This window comes from Musca domestica, unplaced genomic scaffold, assembly GCF_030504385.1.
Source record: "Musca domestica strain aabys unplaced genomic scaffold, Musca_domestica.polishedcontigs.V.1.1 1, whole genome shotgun sequence".
Classification (NCBI taxonomy): Eukaryota; Metazoa; Arthropoda; class Insecta; order Diptera; family Muscidae; genus Musca; species Musca domestica.
The window spans coordinates 47,103,716-47,121,464 of record NW_026712114.1 but is presented as its reverse complement, the minus strand read 5'-3'; the positions used below and the strand labels follow the sequence as shown (position 1 = coordinate 47,121,464).

Below are 17,749 nucleotides of genomic sequence, written 5' to 3'. Positions count from 1 at the left end.
ACCTTTACTGCATTCTCCAACCTATCTCATCGGTATATGCTGCGTAAAGCGGAACACGTTTAAATTCAAATGCTTTTATTTAAAAATGTTTTCTTTACCTAATGGTGGTATTTAAAGTTCGGTCCGGCAGAACCTAATTTTTTATACCCTCCACCATTCTATGAAGGGTATACTAGCTTTGTCATTCCGTTTGTAACTCCTCGAAATATTCATAATAGACCCTACAAGTATATATATTATTGATCTGCGTAAAATTCTAAGACGATCTAGCGATGACCGTCTGTCGGTTTCCCTGTTGTAGCTAAAAATTTTGCCTGCATAAATAGCTTACCAGTAGGCAAGTCAAGTTCGGCCCATGTTGGTCCATGTTTTCGTATATCCCCCATATAACGGTACCTCCCAATATTCGGTATTTTCGCGAATTTAGCGACATTATTTAACGGAATTATTTTAAATTTTATATTTAAAGTTCGTAATGGGTACTACAACTTATGACAAAAATTTGTGTATGCAGGACCACGTCTTCGTATAGCCCCCATATGAAGGTACCTCCCAAAACTCGGTATTTTTATGATTTGTGCGACATTATTCACCGGAATTGTAACAAATTTCCTATTTGAAGTTCGTAATGGGTACTACAACCTATGACAAAAAATTGTGTATGCAGGTGCACGTCTTCGGAATTGTTTTGAAATTTTTCAAGTTCCTTAAAAATGGTAGAGTTTATTCAATGTTCCGCGCGGCCGAACTTATCTGCTTTTTTACTTGTATTTTGGGGATTGCTTGGCATAAAAATAAATTCATTAATTGTGCTGGACTCAATGCTTTCCTAAAGGAAACAGCCTGCAATTTGTTCCTTCAAAAACTTAAGAGGTTCATCAAAGGACAAGGATTACGGAAAGAGTAAGGTCAAATTTCAGACCTCAATAAGGATATGTAAGTGAAAACTCTTCCTATTGAAAAAGAAGCGTTCAATTTAATTCAATACGAAAACTCTTCTAGTTGCCCCGCATTTCTATTACCCTTTTCATATTGACTTTTTTCATATTTGCTCTTGTAATATTCATCCAATTTTTTCCAAACTTCGACTCATATTGTTTGACTATTAGAACCATTCTATACAGTTTTGCAACGCAATATTATGAAAAGCAACTACCTGGCAGAGTTGCTGTTTTCAATTATTGTCTCTTTTAGAAACCATTACTCCAACGCTCAATTTTCTGGCCACACACAACCCTTCGAATGAAAGGTAAATGTTAAAATATGCCCAGAATAATAAATCCCTCGTCATCAACAACCAAAAAATCAATTTTGTTAAACGAAAAAAAAAAAAAAAACACAATATTTGTATATAAGCCTGTACACCTAGAGGACCGTGTGCTGGCATAACCTTAAATTTGTTGTTATTGTAAAGCCGAAAAGAAAATAAAATATAAAAACCGCCTGAATGGTGGTGAACAAAAATGAAAAAAATATGAAAACCGAAACACTGGCACTGAGTGGAAACCTTTTTCAAACGTGACATGTTCGCCATAATCCAATAAACATTTTTTCTCATTGTTTTCGCAATTTTTAGTTTTCTTTTGTCAGTGCCATTCTGTGCTGTGTTGAGTGCAAAATGACACCTTTATAGTGGAAATAAAAAAATATACATTTGCTGTTGTTGTTGTTGCTGTTGACGTTGCTCTTGTTGTTGTAGCTCTGTGAAACTTAAATGAAATTGGGCACAAATAAAAACCAGAGAATATATATAAAAATGAAAATATAACACAACTGAAACGAGGGTTGGGCAGAAAGGGAGGAAAATTTTAAATAATTAAACATGAGTGACTAAAGTTAAATATCTTATCTGCGGGCGGTAAGCCTTTAGTAACCTATAACTTCAGTAATGTTTGGCAAATTAACATAAATAGGGTATCTCAAGAACAACGTTTCCAAATTGTGGAAATTTATTTTCAAAAACAGCGTTCAAATAAAAATTTTTATAGAGCATTCTCTGAAGTGATACGGCTTATTTTTGATTGTCAAGAAGCAAAATTACCGTATTTTGGGCATAGATAATCCACACTTTTTTCAGAAATTACCAATGTATCCCGATAAAGGGACTGTTTGGTGCAGTCTATGTTCTTGTGAAATCATCTGTCCTTATTTCTTTCAAAATGAGGAAGGACGTGGCATTTGTAACATCCATAAATATTCAACGTAGACCCCATAAAGTATATATATATATAGGCCAAAAATCTTCCAAATACCGAATATTGGGAGGTACCCTTGTATGGAGGCTATACCAAAAATTTTAAGTCGATTTAACGAAGTCCACCTGTTTGCCTGTCTGTCTGTCCGTCTCGATATGTTTGTATAGGTCCATGTTTTGGTATAGCCTCCATACAAGGGTACCTCCCAATATTCGGTATTTGGAAGATTTTTGGCCTATATATATATATATACTTTATGGGGTCTACGTTGAATATTTATGGATGTTACAAATGCCACGTCCTTCCTCATTTTGAAAGAGATAAGGAAAAAATACAAGGGTACCTCCCAATATTCGGTATTTGGAAGATTTTTGGCACATTTTTTCATGGATTTGTGGTTATATGAATATATGAAAAATTTGGTATTTGTAGGATATAATGGGTTCTACCTTGTGTGGCGAAACATTGTATGTATAGGTCCGCATTTTTGTATAGGCCCATATAACGGTACCTCCCGATATTCGGTGTTTTGATGATTTTTGCTCATTTTTAAGGGATTTGTCCAGAAATTGGTATTTGTAGGTCGTAATGGGTTATAGCTCGTGTCGCGAAACATTGTATGAGTAGGTCCACGTTTTAGTATAGCCCCCATATTACGGTACCTGCCGATATTCCATATTTTGATAAAAATTGGGATTTTTAGTTCATAATGGGTCCTAGCGCGGTGGCAGAACATTGAAACATAAAAATGTTTCCTTCACCCTAAGATGGAGGGTATTACAAGTTCGGCCCGGGCGAACATAATGTTTTTACTTGTTTTCTTTCCTTTCTTTAATTTCACCGAAATCTTTCAACATCACAGCCCCACCTCGTACGCCACATTTGCGTTAGAATGACTGTGGTGTTCGTTTCTGTGAAGGATCATATCCTTTTTTTGTTGCTGCTTTTGTTTTTATTATATTTCATTTTCCTTTTTTTCTGCTGTCCTTCTTTATTGGTATTCACTTTGTGATAGAAAAATCCAAAAAGCTAAAATAAAAATATTCTGACGCAAATCGAGATGGACAGCGAGCGACAAGTCCTTTGTTTTGAGTTAGGATTGGCGAATTATCGTAACATATTTCCTACATTTTTAGCCCACGAATCCTTCTCAAAGCAATAAGAAAGGCAACATTTTGTGTGTGTGTGTTTTTCTTTTATGACAACAATGTGTCAAAACATATGTGTATGGGGTGTCTGCTCAGATGTGTGTCCATGTGTGCATGTAGGTTTTTGTTACAGTTTTCGTTTTCTGGGTTTTGTTTTTGCTGTCTGACATTTTAATGCAATCACATACATGGCCAGGATACCTTTGAACCTTAAGTGTTTGTCTGACACACATATAGAAAAGGGATAGGTAACGCCTTGTGTTAGATATATGAAAAAAATGTTGTGAAAAGGTTAAAGGACAATGGCACACTTGACAAATTCCTTATAATAACTGGTAATTTTGGAAATATAATTTGGGTCTATGTTAGTTGGGAGGTTAAAGGGTTTATTTTGGCCGCATCAGAAGAAAAGAAGAAGGGTTGATAGCTTGGAAGATAGGGGTGTAATTTTATTAATAGACAACTGAATATATTAAATAAACTATTGGATATACACATAAGGAATTTAAAGAATTTAATATTAGTTTTCTTCGCTAATGTTGTTTTTATAAAACCAACAATAATCAGATAAAACTTGACTTTTTTGCAACAACAACATAACTAAGGTACAGATCCCTACACTCTTAAAAAATTTGTGTTATTTAAAAAATTTCTTCTTACTTATTCAATTGTTTAAATTTAAAGCATTGCCTCTAATTTTTCCGAATTATAAATTACGTTTTTTGGAATAATTTCCATTACCGTGTGTTTAAAATTTCATAAACATTGAAGAATTCATCAATCATTGTGATCCTCCAGGATACTCAGCTTGAACTCGGAAAATCAATTAACCTTGATCACGGAAGCATAGCTTTTAACATCAAAGTAGAAAAGAAGCAAACACAAAAGTTGTAGTTACACCAAAACAACAACACTGCCGCCCTTGAATGGGTGTTAAATGAAAGGCCCTTTCGTTTCCTCAGGTATTACAGCACTTGTTGGTTATTGAATTGTCTGGCGGTGACAGCATTGATGGACATATTCATCCATACTCCTAGGCATGGTAAAGGAGAGAGAAACAAAAAGTGATTTTTATTCTTTGATGTTGGTAACACGAGGCGAAACGGAACTGTAGACGGTGAGAGCGGTACATTTGATGCCTTTATTGAAGTACGTTCTTTTCTATATTCCGTCGATTCCGATGCCGACAATGAAATGTTAATCAATGTCGTCTCATCGTTTCACCTGACAAGCCGAGTTGCGTAAATAATGATTTATTTCAATGCTAAGGCAAAAAAAAAAAAAAATGGTATAATCATTATTTGATGAGTTTTAGCTACCAAACGACAATTTACGCCTCCACTTTTTTCCTGCATTTTAAACGTTTCGAAATATTGTTTATGGTAACTTGCAAGTCCAAAATATTTTTTAAAACTTGGCACATTTTATGTGTCTTTAGGTGAGAACATAGAAATAGTGTTGCTTCCACGTAACGCGGAATTGTCTGAAATTTGGTATTTGAAGGTTCCTTATTACCTTGCAAAACCCCTATGTAACGGTATCACCTTATATTTAGCATTCTAATGGCATTCCCCAATTTTTATACCCTCAGCCATATGGCTACATATGGTATATACAATTTGATACTGTTAAAACGTGCCTAGTCGAAATAACGGTTTTAGATCCTAGGTCTATTTAGACCAAATCCGTTTCAGAACATTTGGAGTCGACCTAGCGATGTCCGTCCGTCTGTCTGCCTGGCTAAGGGAGTATCCGATTTAGTCCAAACTGGGTACATCGTAATATTTTTGTCCAACTTAGATCGAGTTCGGAGATGGGTAATATTGGTCCACTCCTTCTGGTACCTCCCCCACAAAAGGTCAAAATTTTCAAAAAAAATATTTTTTCCACAGAAAGAAAAAGGATAATCCGATTTTTCTCCAACTTTGCAAATCCTAATATTTGAGTCAGTGCTGGGTCAGATGTGAAAATAGACAAAATCGGTTCACTCCTTCTGGTACCTCCCCCACAAAGGGTCAAAATTTTAAATAATTACAACTCTCATAAAATGTGATGTAAGAATCTGATTGTCTTCAAATTTCACACTTCCCAATATCTATATTAAGGTCTGGTGTTAAGATGAAATATATTGGTCTACTCAAGCTGGTACCTCCCCCACATATGGTCGAAATTTTCAAAGAATATTTTTTTTTTTTTGCAAAGATAGAGAATCGATAATCCGATTTTGCTCCAACTTTGCAAATCCTAATATTTGCATCTGTGCTAGATCAGGTGTGAAAATGGTCTTCTCCATTAAGTACCTCCCCCACAAATGGTCAAAATTTTGAATAATTCCAACTCTCATAAAATGTGATGTAAGAGTCCGATTGTCTTTAAATTTCACACATTTCAATATTTGTATTAACGAAAGGTCTGGTGTTAAGACGGAATATATCGGTCCACTCCTCTGGTACCTCCCCCACAAAAGGTAGAAATTTTGAATATCCATTACGCTCATAAAACACTAAATTAACATCTGATTCTGTTTAGACTTTGTAAGTCTTAATATTACTATCAACACAGGATCTGTTAAAAAGACGGTAGAGATCGGAGCATTCTTTCCAGGAAAAAGTTATTCGTTATGGAATTCAAGCGCGATAGTGTGATTTCTTCATATTTGGCTGGAAAACCACAAGTGGCTATCGTTAGAGCACTCCAGCATTTAAATGTAAATAAATCTTTTGCGTCTCGTGCCATCACTCGTTACCGTGATACTGGTAGCGTAGTCTGATGTCAAGAAAGTGGATGGAAGAAAACAGCGACATCAGCAGAAATGGTTCGAATGGTCGTTCTCCGCTCGTATTAATCAGAATAAATGCCGAATATTATAGCGAAAATATTCTGGAGGGTGTAGTGAAGCTGAAGTGATTTTCACAGAAGGACAGACAGACTGACGGACATCGCTAAATCGAAATAGTATTTTATGCTGATATATAATTTGTGGGGCCAAATGTGTTCGCTCTATTGACTGCTCATAAAATAACTCATCATGTTGCACATCGTAATATTTATATAAGATTCGAAAATTTAAAATATCGGGTCCTTTTTCCCAATAATTTAGTAGCAAATTTTCCAATTTTGCACACCCTTGTACCAGTATAAGATCTTCTATTTTGATTGGATATATAAGTACACATTCAATAATACCCCTATATCAAGCCATTACTCAAAATTTCTCGAATTCCACTTACATTTTTTGGATGTTTCCATTTCACAGAATATAATTTTTATTCAGCTGGAAAACAAGATTACATGATGATAAAAGAATGAAAAATAAAAAAATAATTGCAAAGGCTATTCACTAAAAAATGTACATTTGAAACCTTAGATCGCAGGGCACAAGGAATACAAAGTAGTAATCCCTGTCCGTGTAACTATTCCACAGACATTAACTTTATTCAAAGTAACCAGTCAAGCATATACTTGAGAGAAACACGCCGAAAAATGTATAAAAGGACTCAACAAACTGTAAAAAATAAAATTATGGGAACCCTTTGTTCATCTCCACTTATAGAATTCACATAAAAATTACTGGTTATTAACGCCCATGCCGCTTTTGTTGTTATGTTTTTAACTGTGGCTGTGGGGTCCCTTGTATCTGATTAAAGGGGTGATTTTTTTTTATCACATTTGTCATGATTTCTTCCACCGGTTGTTGTTGTTGTTTTTGGTGGTCGTCTTCTGCTTTATTTCCATTTTTTTACTCAAAGAAATAAAATTTTCATTCAGACGATGTGACCCTTTGTCTGTGGCTATGGCCAATGGCCTTTGTCATTCATCCCTAGCCAAATGTTGGGAATGAAAACGCCTGGTTTTGGCAATAAATACACAAAATAGCTAACATTTGTGATAATTTATTCCCTTGTTTATTTATAGGTTATAAAACAAATAATTTCATTGTTCATATTTAAAACCATTGTCTCAGCAAATATCCATGTCCAAGAGGATATTGTAGGTTTACCATTTTGTTTTTTTTTATGTGAAAAGTGATGATCCCTTGTTAGATTTCATTCATATTTATATTTGTTTACATAAAATTTGTTATGACCCAATAAAAATTATTGGAAATTATCAATAATTATTAGGGATTAGCTGAAAGTGTTGAATTTGATGGAAACTGTTTTATTGGCAATGTGGGAGACGAAGGAGGGAAATATTGCGTTTAGAATAAATATTCTGGTAAATATTATATTAAAGAAGCTTTACTTACTTATTTTCAGAAAAATATTTTAGGATCGTACAAGGTATAAAAAATAGTCTTTGAAACTATACGGTTGAGGGTATACTGAGCATCTGAGGTTTTTCCGTTTCCTCAAAAAGCTAAGCTACTTTCTCCATATTCCTAAATTAATACCAACTTTATTTGATCGCCTGAATTTCAGAACATGCGGAACATGTATTTGAAATTAATTTATTTAAATTAGTTTATCCTTGAAACGTTTGAAAAAATGTTGTGCCATTTAGGTGGACAAGGGTAAATTTGGTTTCCATGTTCTACATTTTGTTGACCAACACCTCCCTCCCCCTTCCTGTTTACTTGAAAACATCACAAAAAAACTGTGGTTAAAAATAGCATTTGTTAATTCCAACATCTATCAATTCGCATTATTGTTTTTGTTGTTGATTCGTCCATTTCGGTATGTTTTTTTTTTTTCAACAAACTTATTGCTTTTTAATGACGACATGTATATCCACTTTGTACGAGACCATTTAATTATAAAATGTACAATAGCGCACCGCAAATGCCACATCACACCACACATAGAGAGAGAGAACGAGAGCAAATCATTGACCATTTTAATTAAAGGACATTTACAGGGTAGGACATTCAAATTGAACAAAATGAGAAAAAAAAATCCAAAGCTACCACCCAGACAGACAGCAGCATGCAAAACAAGAAACCCAAGAAGCATTTCTTTTTTTTTTTTTGACTCCTAATCAAATAAATTTAAATAAAATTAAATTGTCACTTTAAATCGCAATAAATTAACAAGTTAACCCCGACATAATAGTGATTACAACCTCCTAAGTGTCTAATAAAATAAAAGAAAAATATCACTGGCCGCAAAATGGAAAATAATGAGACTACTTGTGCACACCCACCCACAAACACACTTGAGCTCCGAAAAAAGTCCTTACTCTAATACCTCTTGCAAGGACAGTAAATCCCCCCAATACCACCCGTTTGCTTTCAAGCCTTCTGGCTGGGCACAATGTAACTGATAGAGATATATGGCATGGCAAGAAACCGACTGAAGAAACATTAAGTTTAAGAAGACTCTTCGGGATGGACGGCAACAACACCAACTACAAAAAAAAAAAATACTGTGTATGGCTTCAAGCACGTACTTTAATTAGCTTAATTAATTAAAACAGAGGGCAAAAACAATACAATTTAATAGCACCGGGATTATGTTGGGTACGATGAAGGAGCAGTGAAATGTCCACTTTACCATAACCCCTATGCTCATGGCAATAAAGGATGCTGATGATAATGTCACAAAGAAGAAACCGCAAAAACATAAAGAGAATTCGTTAAAAATTAAATTTTTAAATTAATTGTAAAAAAGAATACAAAAGTTGAGGAAAATCCATGCTAATTCCCAAGATTTCCATAATGACCAATTGACACATATATACTTTTCGCAAAATAATTAATCGGTGGTAGAGGAGGTTTTATTAGCTGAAGTAATTGCTTTCTTAGGAGTGGGCGAGGCTTACTAATTAAATCAAATAATAATAATAATGATGGAGGTGACCAATTCTCAACCACTTGGTCTAAAATCGGCCGTATTCTTCCATTTATTGTACCAATCTTATCCTGATTAAATGGCTTGTATGCACAGACATAATAGTATGGAGGGTATATTAAATTAGTCATTCCGTTTGTAACACCTCGAAATATACATTTTAGACCCCACAAAGTATTCTCGTATATATTCCAGATCAGCATAAAATTCTATGTCGATTTAGCGATGTACGTCCGTCTCTCCGTCTGTGGAAATCACTCTAGCTTTCGAACGATATGAAGTAGGTGGTAAAATTTTACTCAAATGTATATTATGTCCGCAAGACTTTTGGTATTGAAAATGGGGTATGTATGTCCACCTTTTGGTATAGCCCCCATATAATGGTATCTCCCTATTTTCGGTATTTTGGTGATTTAAAAAATGTTTAAAATGTTGTATTTGAAGTTCGCAATGGATACTGCAGCCTAAGGCAGACAATTGTTTTTACAAGTTCACGCCTACGTATATCCCCCGTATAACGGCATCTCCCGATATTCGGTATTTTGATGATTTTAACGACATTATTCACCGATTTTTTTCTAGTTTCGCATTTGAATGTTGTAATGGCTTATTACAAAAGTTACATTCGGAATTTTTATACCCTACACCACAAGGTGGTCAGGGTATTGTGTCTGTGTGCATTTGTTTGTAACAGGCAAAAGGAAACGAGATAGACCCATAGTTCCTTTTGATGATCTGCATAGAATCACATTCTGAGTCGATTTATGCATGTCCGCTCAGAAATACATTTGCTAAATTTTATCGAGATCGCTTCAGATTTGGATATAGCTCCCATATATAACTTCGTCCGATTTACCTTTGATTGTGCACCAAACATCTAATATTTCCCAAATTGGATGAAATTTGGCACTTACAACTGAATTGAGTCTACAAGCTAGTATGTCAAATTTGAAGATCGGTTCAGATATAGTTATAGCTCCCATATATACTGTTCATCCGATTTTCCTTATTTGTTACCCACAGCCGTAATATGCACTCCGTAACAACGATATTCAGGGAAATATATCAATTACAGCTCAGAAATATATTTGCCAAATTTTAAATTAATTTTAACTTAATGGTGCACCAAATGGGCAAGTCCGAATTGAAAGATACAAATGCTTCGGCATATTTAGTCCTTTGAACTTTAAATTATAATTATAATTATAGCGTTTATGATTGAATTCTCCCAAAAAAACTTTTAATTGTTATGCGCAAATTAGCAAAGTGGTGTAGGGTATCGGCCTCGCCCGACTTTAAGACTTTCTTTACTGGTTAAGATTTTAACAGAATTTTTAGCGGATTTTATTTTATTTTATTTTTTTTTTTTTTTTTGAAAATTGTCAAATTCGTTATGAATGGTGAAGGGTATTCAAAGTTCGGCACGGCCGAACTTACAGCATTTTTACTTGTTAAAATGTCCGTCATTTTAGCGATTACAGATTTAACATATAGCTATAGTTCCATTATATGTTTCATCCGATATGGAATTTAAGTCACTCACAATTGCAATATGCACTCTAATACAATGGTATTTGCTACAACGTGGGCATCAGATTTGGTGGAAATTCAAATTCAGAATTGGCTATATCCCTAATATATTAGTTCCCTTTGAATTTGAATTATAACTGCTCTAGAGCCATAATACGCATTCAAAAAGATTCATAGTTGGTATGATCTACTTCAAATAAATTTTCAATATAAACTTATATTTGTTACGCCCGACTTTTGAACTGTTTATTTATTTGTTTATTTATTTGTTTATTTATTTATTATTTATTTTTTTTTTTCTTGAAGACCTCGATTATAACTTTTAAAATACATCAAATCCTTCCGAATTTTATTTATGAAGGGAAAGACTAAAATACTGAAATTAACCTCTAAAGATTACAAATTCAAAATCAAGTTAGAGGGAGCTCAGAAAACTCAGAACCAGCTGATACTTAAAAATTAACTACAATAGTGCCAAAGACTATAGTGCCAAAAAAGCTAAGAATATAACTCTCACAAATGCACCATTAACGGAAACAATAACAATTGTACGTTATTCAACTTTTGGTGCTTCGAAGAAAACTGAAAAAAAAAAATCTTCTGATACAGAATATCAAGAACCATTTTTTAATTCTTCTGTAAATGTATTTTTTTTTTTTTTTGAAATTACAAAACTGATAATTGTATTACATAATTTATAAAGATGTCAATTAAACAGTAACAAAAAAAACACCTGGATCGTAAAATTCGATTTTTTTTCGTGTTTTTTCAATATCGAAACTTTTGTCATCTGACAACTTTATAGGTTCATTTTAACCTTCCTCACATGAAGAGACTTCCATACTAACTACAGTTACATAACTACACCATTTACAGTCAATGGGGTAAGGATGCAAATAGACCTTGAATGAAATCGAAACATGATTTAGTCATTTTACATATTCAATTTCCCCCCACCACCATGTATTCATGTTTTATAAATTTACGAACAAATGGTACAAAAAATATTAATAAACTTGTATTCTTTTTTGGTCTAAATAAAAATTTGACAGTCGGTGACGACGAGACATTAAAACAACACACGTACAAGAATGGTACATTTAGCAAACAGCGGGAAACATTATCAAATCATTTGTTCATAATCAGAGAAAAAATGCAAAGAGAAACGACTAAAAAATAACAAAAAATGCCATAAAAATGTAACGAAAAAAGTTCACTTCATACCTCAAAATTCAAATGAGAAACGAAAAAAAAATTTCGGAACATTAACAACGTTAAGGACAAGAGAAAGGCAGGCACAACCAAAAATAATATTAATTTTACCCTCAGCTGGAGGTTTACTTTGTCGTTGTTCGCTGTATGTGTCTGAAAATGGCAATCTCACCCCCTTGAACAACAACGCTTCAAGGACATTACCCATACAAAATATTGTTCTTTTAACAATTTGTTACGATACGTTTTTTGTGTAAAATAGCAATGTGTACGTATGTCTGTGTGCTATCAGCGAGAAGGAAAAAATATTACCAACTGATAAAAATTATTAATGAGCGAATAATAGCAAATAATCTTCAACTTCAATGCATTTGCTTTTTTCTCGCTGAAATGTCTTGAAACAAGCCGTTGAAGGAGAAAAAGGAAAGGGACAAGAGAATAGACAAAAAAAAAAAACTGCTGCCGAAATGACTTGCGTTTTGGCAATCAGGCCTGTCTGTCCCCTTTTTTGTCAGCTAACTGCTGTTACTGCTGCCGTTGACGTTACAAGCGAATATTTTGCATGTCACGTGACCTTACCATTTTTTACGCTATCTACCAGACAGAAGCTAAATAAAAGATTCTCTTTTTGCACAAGTATTTTTTTCCGTATTATTTCTTCCACCACTCCAGCATTTCCTTTCGGAAACTTTGTCTTTGAAAGATTTGTGGACAACAATAAACAAAGAAAGCAAAAAAAAACCATCTTGTCGCATTTGTTTTTCTCTAAGCTTTTTTATTCTTAGTTTGCTAATGTCAGGGAACAATGTATGATGACAATCGTGTTTTTTATGGTAAAAGGGAGGGACTGATGGTATTTTTTTTTTTCGAATTGTATTTAAATATTTATATAACAATAAGTTAACCATTTCCTTGTAAACCAATATTGAAATTTCGAGACAATTTCGGAGGGTTTATAGATACCATATAGTGGATCGAAATCATGTTAACATTTTCAAATTGTGGGTATCAGCGTATTTAAAGTTTGCATCGCTTAGTACCCAAAACAAGTAAAAAAGCAGCTAAGTTCTACCGGACCGAACTTTTAATACCCTCCACCATTTGAAGGAACTTGAAAATTTCACATAAAATTCCGAAAACTACCACTGAAATGAAAACCGTTACATGGGGGATATACGAAAACGTTAACCTACATACGTCATAGGCTGTAGTACACATTACGAACTTTTAATATGAAATTTGAAACAGTTCCACTGAATAATGTCGCTATTATCATTAAAATGTCGAATATCGGGAGTTACCGTCATATGGGGGCTTACGAAGACGTTGATCTGACTACGATTTTTTTTTGCCATAGGTTGTCGCACCCATTAAGATTTTCCAATACGAAATTTGAACGATTTTGGCGAATAATGTTGCTGAAATCATCAAAATACCGGCTATCGGGAGGTACCATTATATGGGGGCTATACGAAGACGTGGACCTGCACAGCAATTTTTCTGTCTTAGACTGTAGTATTCATTACGAACTTTAAATACCAAATTTGAAACAATCCCGGTGAATAATTTTGCTGAAATCATTAAAATATCGACTATCGGGAGTTACCGTTATATGAGGTCAATACGAAGAGGTGAACCTGCATACACAAATGCTTGTCATATGCTGTAGTACCCATTACTAACTTAAAATACGAAATTTGAAATGATTCCGGTAAATAATGTCGCTAAAATCATGAAAAAACCGAATATCGGGAGGTAACGGCTATACGAAAACGTGAACCGACATGGCTCGTTTTTCAATTCGTTCGAAAGATTACAATGATTACAACAGAGAGACAGACAGAATATATATTCTTTTTAGGGTCTATTATGAATATTTCCAGGAGTTACAAAAAGAATGACAAAGCTAATATACCCTCCATATAATTGTGGAGGGTATACAAACACTTTAAACGGGATCTCGGCAAGTAATAAAATTCCACAAAATTATTTGTCATGAAAATTTAGATTTAGGTTACAATTTTTAAGTTCAGGTTAGGTTCACATGATGGTTTATAACAATTTTCCTTAATTTTGGACATTTTCAAGATGCCTTAGCTTATTTTGAAAATCAATGTAATTTTTTTAAGTTTTCACGAGCCGAATTTTCTTGATTTTAGGACAACCAATTTCACAACAATTTAAGTTTCCTTATGGCAAAAATTAGGATACCAGTTAACAGAAAAAAATATATATGCTATTAGTGAAGCTAGCCAAAGTTAAGAATGAGACCTTGTTAATTATCATCAAAATAATTATAATATTTTTGTTCCAATTTTGCTTGAAACAGTGCATATATATTTTCTACTATAAAACTTATAATTTTCACATCTTTTGTCTTTCCTCCTTCCAGCATAGAAATTATCACTGTTCTCCTTCGGGTTATTGTTATTCTTTGCTCTGCCGTCAATGTCGTTTATTGTTTGAGACGCTGGTTCCGTTTAGGGTTCATTCAAAACATCTTGGTAATAACTTTTTCACAACTCCTTCCCTAAAGACCACCTCCTCAACCACAGCGACCGTAGATGCCACATCATAGCGAAACTTCCTTTGGTCTCCTGCTAGACATTTTCATTTTCGTTCAATGTATTCCCTCCATTGCTCCCGAGAAAGAATGTTGTTAGAGGTTTTTGCGTTGAGAGCGCGTGATTTTATTTTTGCCGCTGACACAATTTATATCCTGTGTGCATATATTTCTTATGCTTATCACAAATGTAAAAATGTCGTCATTTGTGGTTTGTGTAGCGGCGCATTGCAATAAAACCCAAGCGACAGAAAAGGCATGGGGGCAGGCGGCTATCCAGTCAGTCAGGCCATCAGACCGTTGTTTTGTTCCACACTGTGCACAGTACGCATTGAGACGTTTTTTGTCTCCAACTCTGATGTCTGTATTTCTTTTACGAAAATAACTCCTGCTGAATGTTTAGGCATGCGGCGTTTTTCAGGGTAAAGAACAATGATGGCATGTTTGGTGATATTTTTCCAAAAGGGAAATAAATTAAAATATTTGCAAACAAATATTTGTAAAAAATTACATTGAGGAAGACAGAGAAGATCAAGTCATATAACGAAACATCATACTACAAGTTCTTCTTAAAATAACTAAAATTGGAATCCCAAAGTTTAAGCTCTTCCTGTGGACATATTTTTTCGTATGGATTTTATGTTTTCTATGGCTTTTATTGCAGAAGAGACAAACTTATGTACTTTACGCTAAGATGATCGTTTAAAAAAAATATATAAAAAAGACTATCGAAGAAAAAACCCAATTGGTCTTTTGCTGAATTGGTCTTTTGCCCGAGATTTTTTCAGCGAAAAGCCCACCTAAAATTTTTGGAATCGTTTTAACAATTGGTGTTAGGTCTTTACCCTACTTTGCGCATTTTTTTGTAACATGGAGAAAGAAACAATATTTATTTTTTACTTTTAAAGATCCGCATAGAATCATTTTCTGAGTCGGTTTATGTATGTCCGTCCGTCCACCCATGTATTTTTGTGAACAAAATGCTGGAAGCATTTATTGTTCGAGTGAGATGAAGTTTTCCACACATCATTTGTTTGGCTCAAGGACGAACCCTATTAAAATTAGTTTTGAGAGTCGGTCCATATATAGATATAGCTTCCATATATATCTTTCTCCACTATCAACTTTATTGTGCACCTAATGTGTTATATTCGTCTAAATACAATCCATTTTAACATATATAACAGAATTCAGAATTATGTACCTCATACATACTGGTACTAGATACCAGATGCAGCTCAGAAATATATCTGCTAAATTCTATCGAAAACGGTTCAGATTCGGATATAGCCCCATATATATTTCATTCGATTTCAAATAAAGTTCATAGTTGGTATGATCTACTTCACATAAATTCCCAATATAAACGTTTCTAATTTAGGGAGCTCCACTTATCATTCTTTTTTTACCTTTGCTTACTAGTTTTAATTCTCAAAGCGCACAGTTTGTTCAGTTTGACAATATTCTTTAATCAAAACTTTCCTTTTTCGCAAAGAATATTTGATTTTTCAAAATCCTTATTTTGAAGATTACCTAGAAGGATATTGCTATAATCATTGCCGCACATGTACGCACATTCAAGTTTTCTATTTCCACGTCTCTATATTTAAACCCTAGAAACCAAGAGTGACCTCAAAATCACATTTCGTTACTTAAGCTTTATCCCTTCACGTAATACCAAATTCCAAAAATTTTTTAGCATTTAGTTATTTCCGTACAGTTAAACTAAGTGTTTTCAAAACAATATCCATATCTTAGCCTCAGATACCAACAATGGCCTTAATATCAAATTTCAGGATTTTAGCTCTGTAATTTTCCCCATTAACAAATTTCATACCATTTAGTACAATTTTAGTACGCATTTCCAAAAACCATTTCCATATCTTTACCACAGACACCAATAGTGACATATATATCATATTTCAGGATTCCAGCTCTATCTCTTCACCCAATACCAATTTTAAATTCGTACATATAAAGAACGCATTTCCAAACCACCGCCATATTTCAAACACAGATACCATCAGTAATGTATATACCTATCTCTATACCTTCACCCAATACCAAATATAGTACCATTCAATACTTTTCGTACAATTATGGTACACAAAGTTATTCTAGAAAAGTGTATATATCTCATCCCAACATCCTCTTTATTTTGAAGAACTAATTTTGAAACCTTTTTAGCTACAGCTCCCCTTTGACTCGAAACAATATGACCTCTTTAGAGAATTCATTAGAAGTGCCATGGAAGTTTCCCCAGTTCCTTTAAATATTTCTTATTTATTCTTTCTATTCCCATGCCAGTGCTCCTAGTTTTTCTCCTAGCCCGTTGTGGTTTTCTGTTGTTTGCTTATTTCTTTCTTTCATCTCCTGAACGCCAGAACCTTTTTGGTGCTGCCTTGTGATAAATGTCGGCAATTAAGTTTTGTATTTGTCGTCCTTGTCTTTTGGCTTTAGTTAATTGTAAAGAATAAAAATGGGTTGCTTTTCTTGTGGCTAGTGGCACATTTCCGTGTCTTGAGCTTTTCCGTTACTTACTCCCGCCAAGGGATAAGACAACAGTTTGTGTGGTTTCGTTCTTAATTACCAAAAATATCTTTTCAACAAAACTGCCAAACTAAGTACTGGGTTAAGTTTTGTGTGTGATGACGGAACAGACGAAAAGCTAAGAAATTTGTACAGACTTTATTGCAGCAACAACAAAAACTAATTTTACTGTTGATATCAAGTCATTTCCTGTTGGGCATTAACTGGAAAGTAAAAGAGATACTCAAAAGAGATAAGAAAAGTGGAATTAAAGATGCTGGGTTGAAATGTATATTAATTTTTGCTTTCCATAAATAAATTATTATAATTAAGCCCAAAAAAGTACATTTTTCCAATAGTCCGACAAAGTCCTGTTGATGGATGAGGATGGAAAAAAATCGTGTTCGTGTCAATCATAATAATTTTGCTTAATGTTACGCTTGAATTCTCTTAACAATTTCAATGTATTATAAACAAGTAAAAATAAAACAAAAACAAATTAAATAAAAAATATAAATCCCAATATCAGACTTTGCCATCAAACACTTTCACATATCCACGCACACATACACCCTCCCATTTACTTACTCACACAATGGCAACTGCATTATGTGTTTCAACTCGTTTGTTGTGTTTTTTACTTCATGTCAGAAATTGAAATAATTTAATTCACTTTTCACTTGTCAGTCAAGTCGACTGTAACAGTTTAATTCACAACAACAGCGGCAGCAATATTGAAGTTTCCATCCGATGGAAATAATATTGTAGGCGTTACGAACACAC

The 17,749-nt window shown here is 33.9% G+C and overlaps 1 protein-coding gene across 1 annotated transcript in view; it reads left to right on the top strand.

The window, feature by feature from the left end:
• Window positions 1–17,749, top strand: part of LOC101894331 (uncharacterized) — a 531,058-nt gene that overhangs the window by 413,419 nt on the left and 99,890 nt on the right. The gene's annotated exons all lie outside the window — the stretch shown is intronic.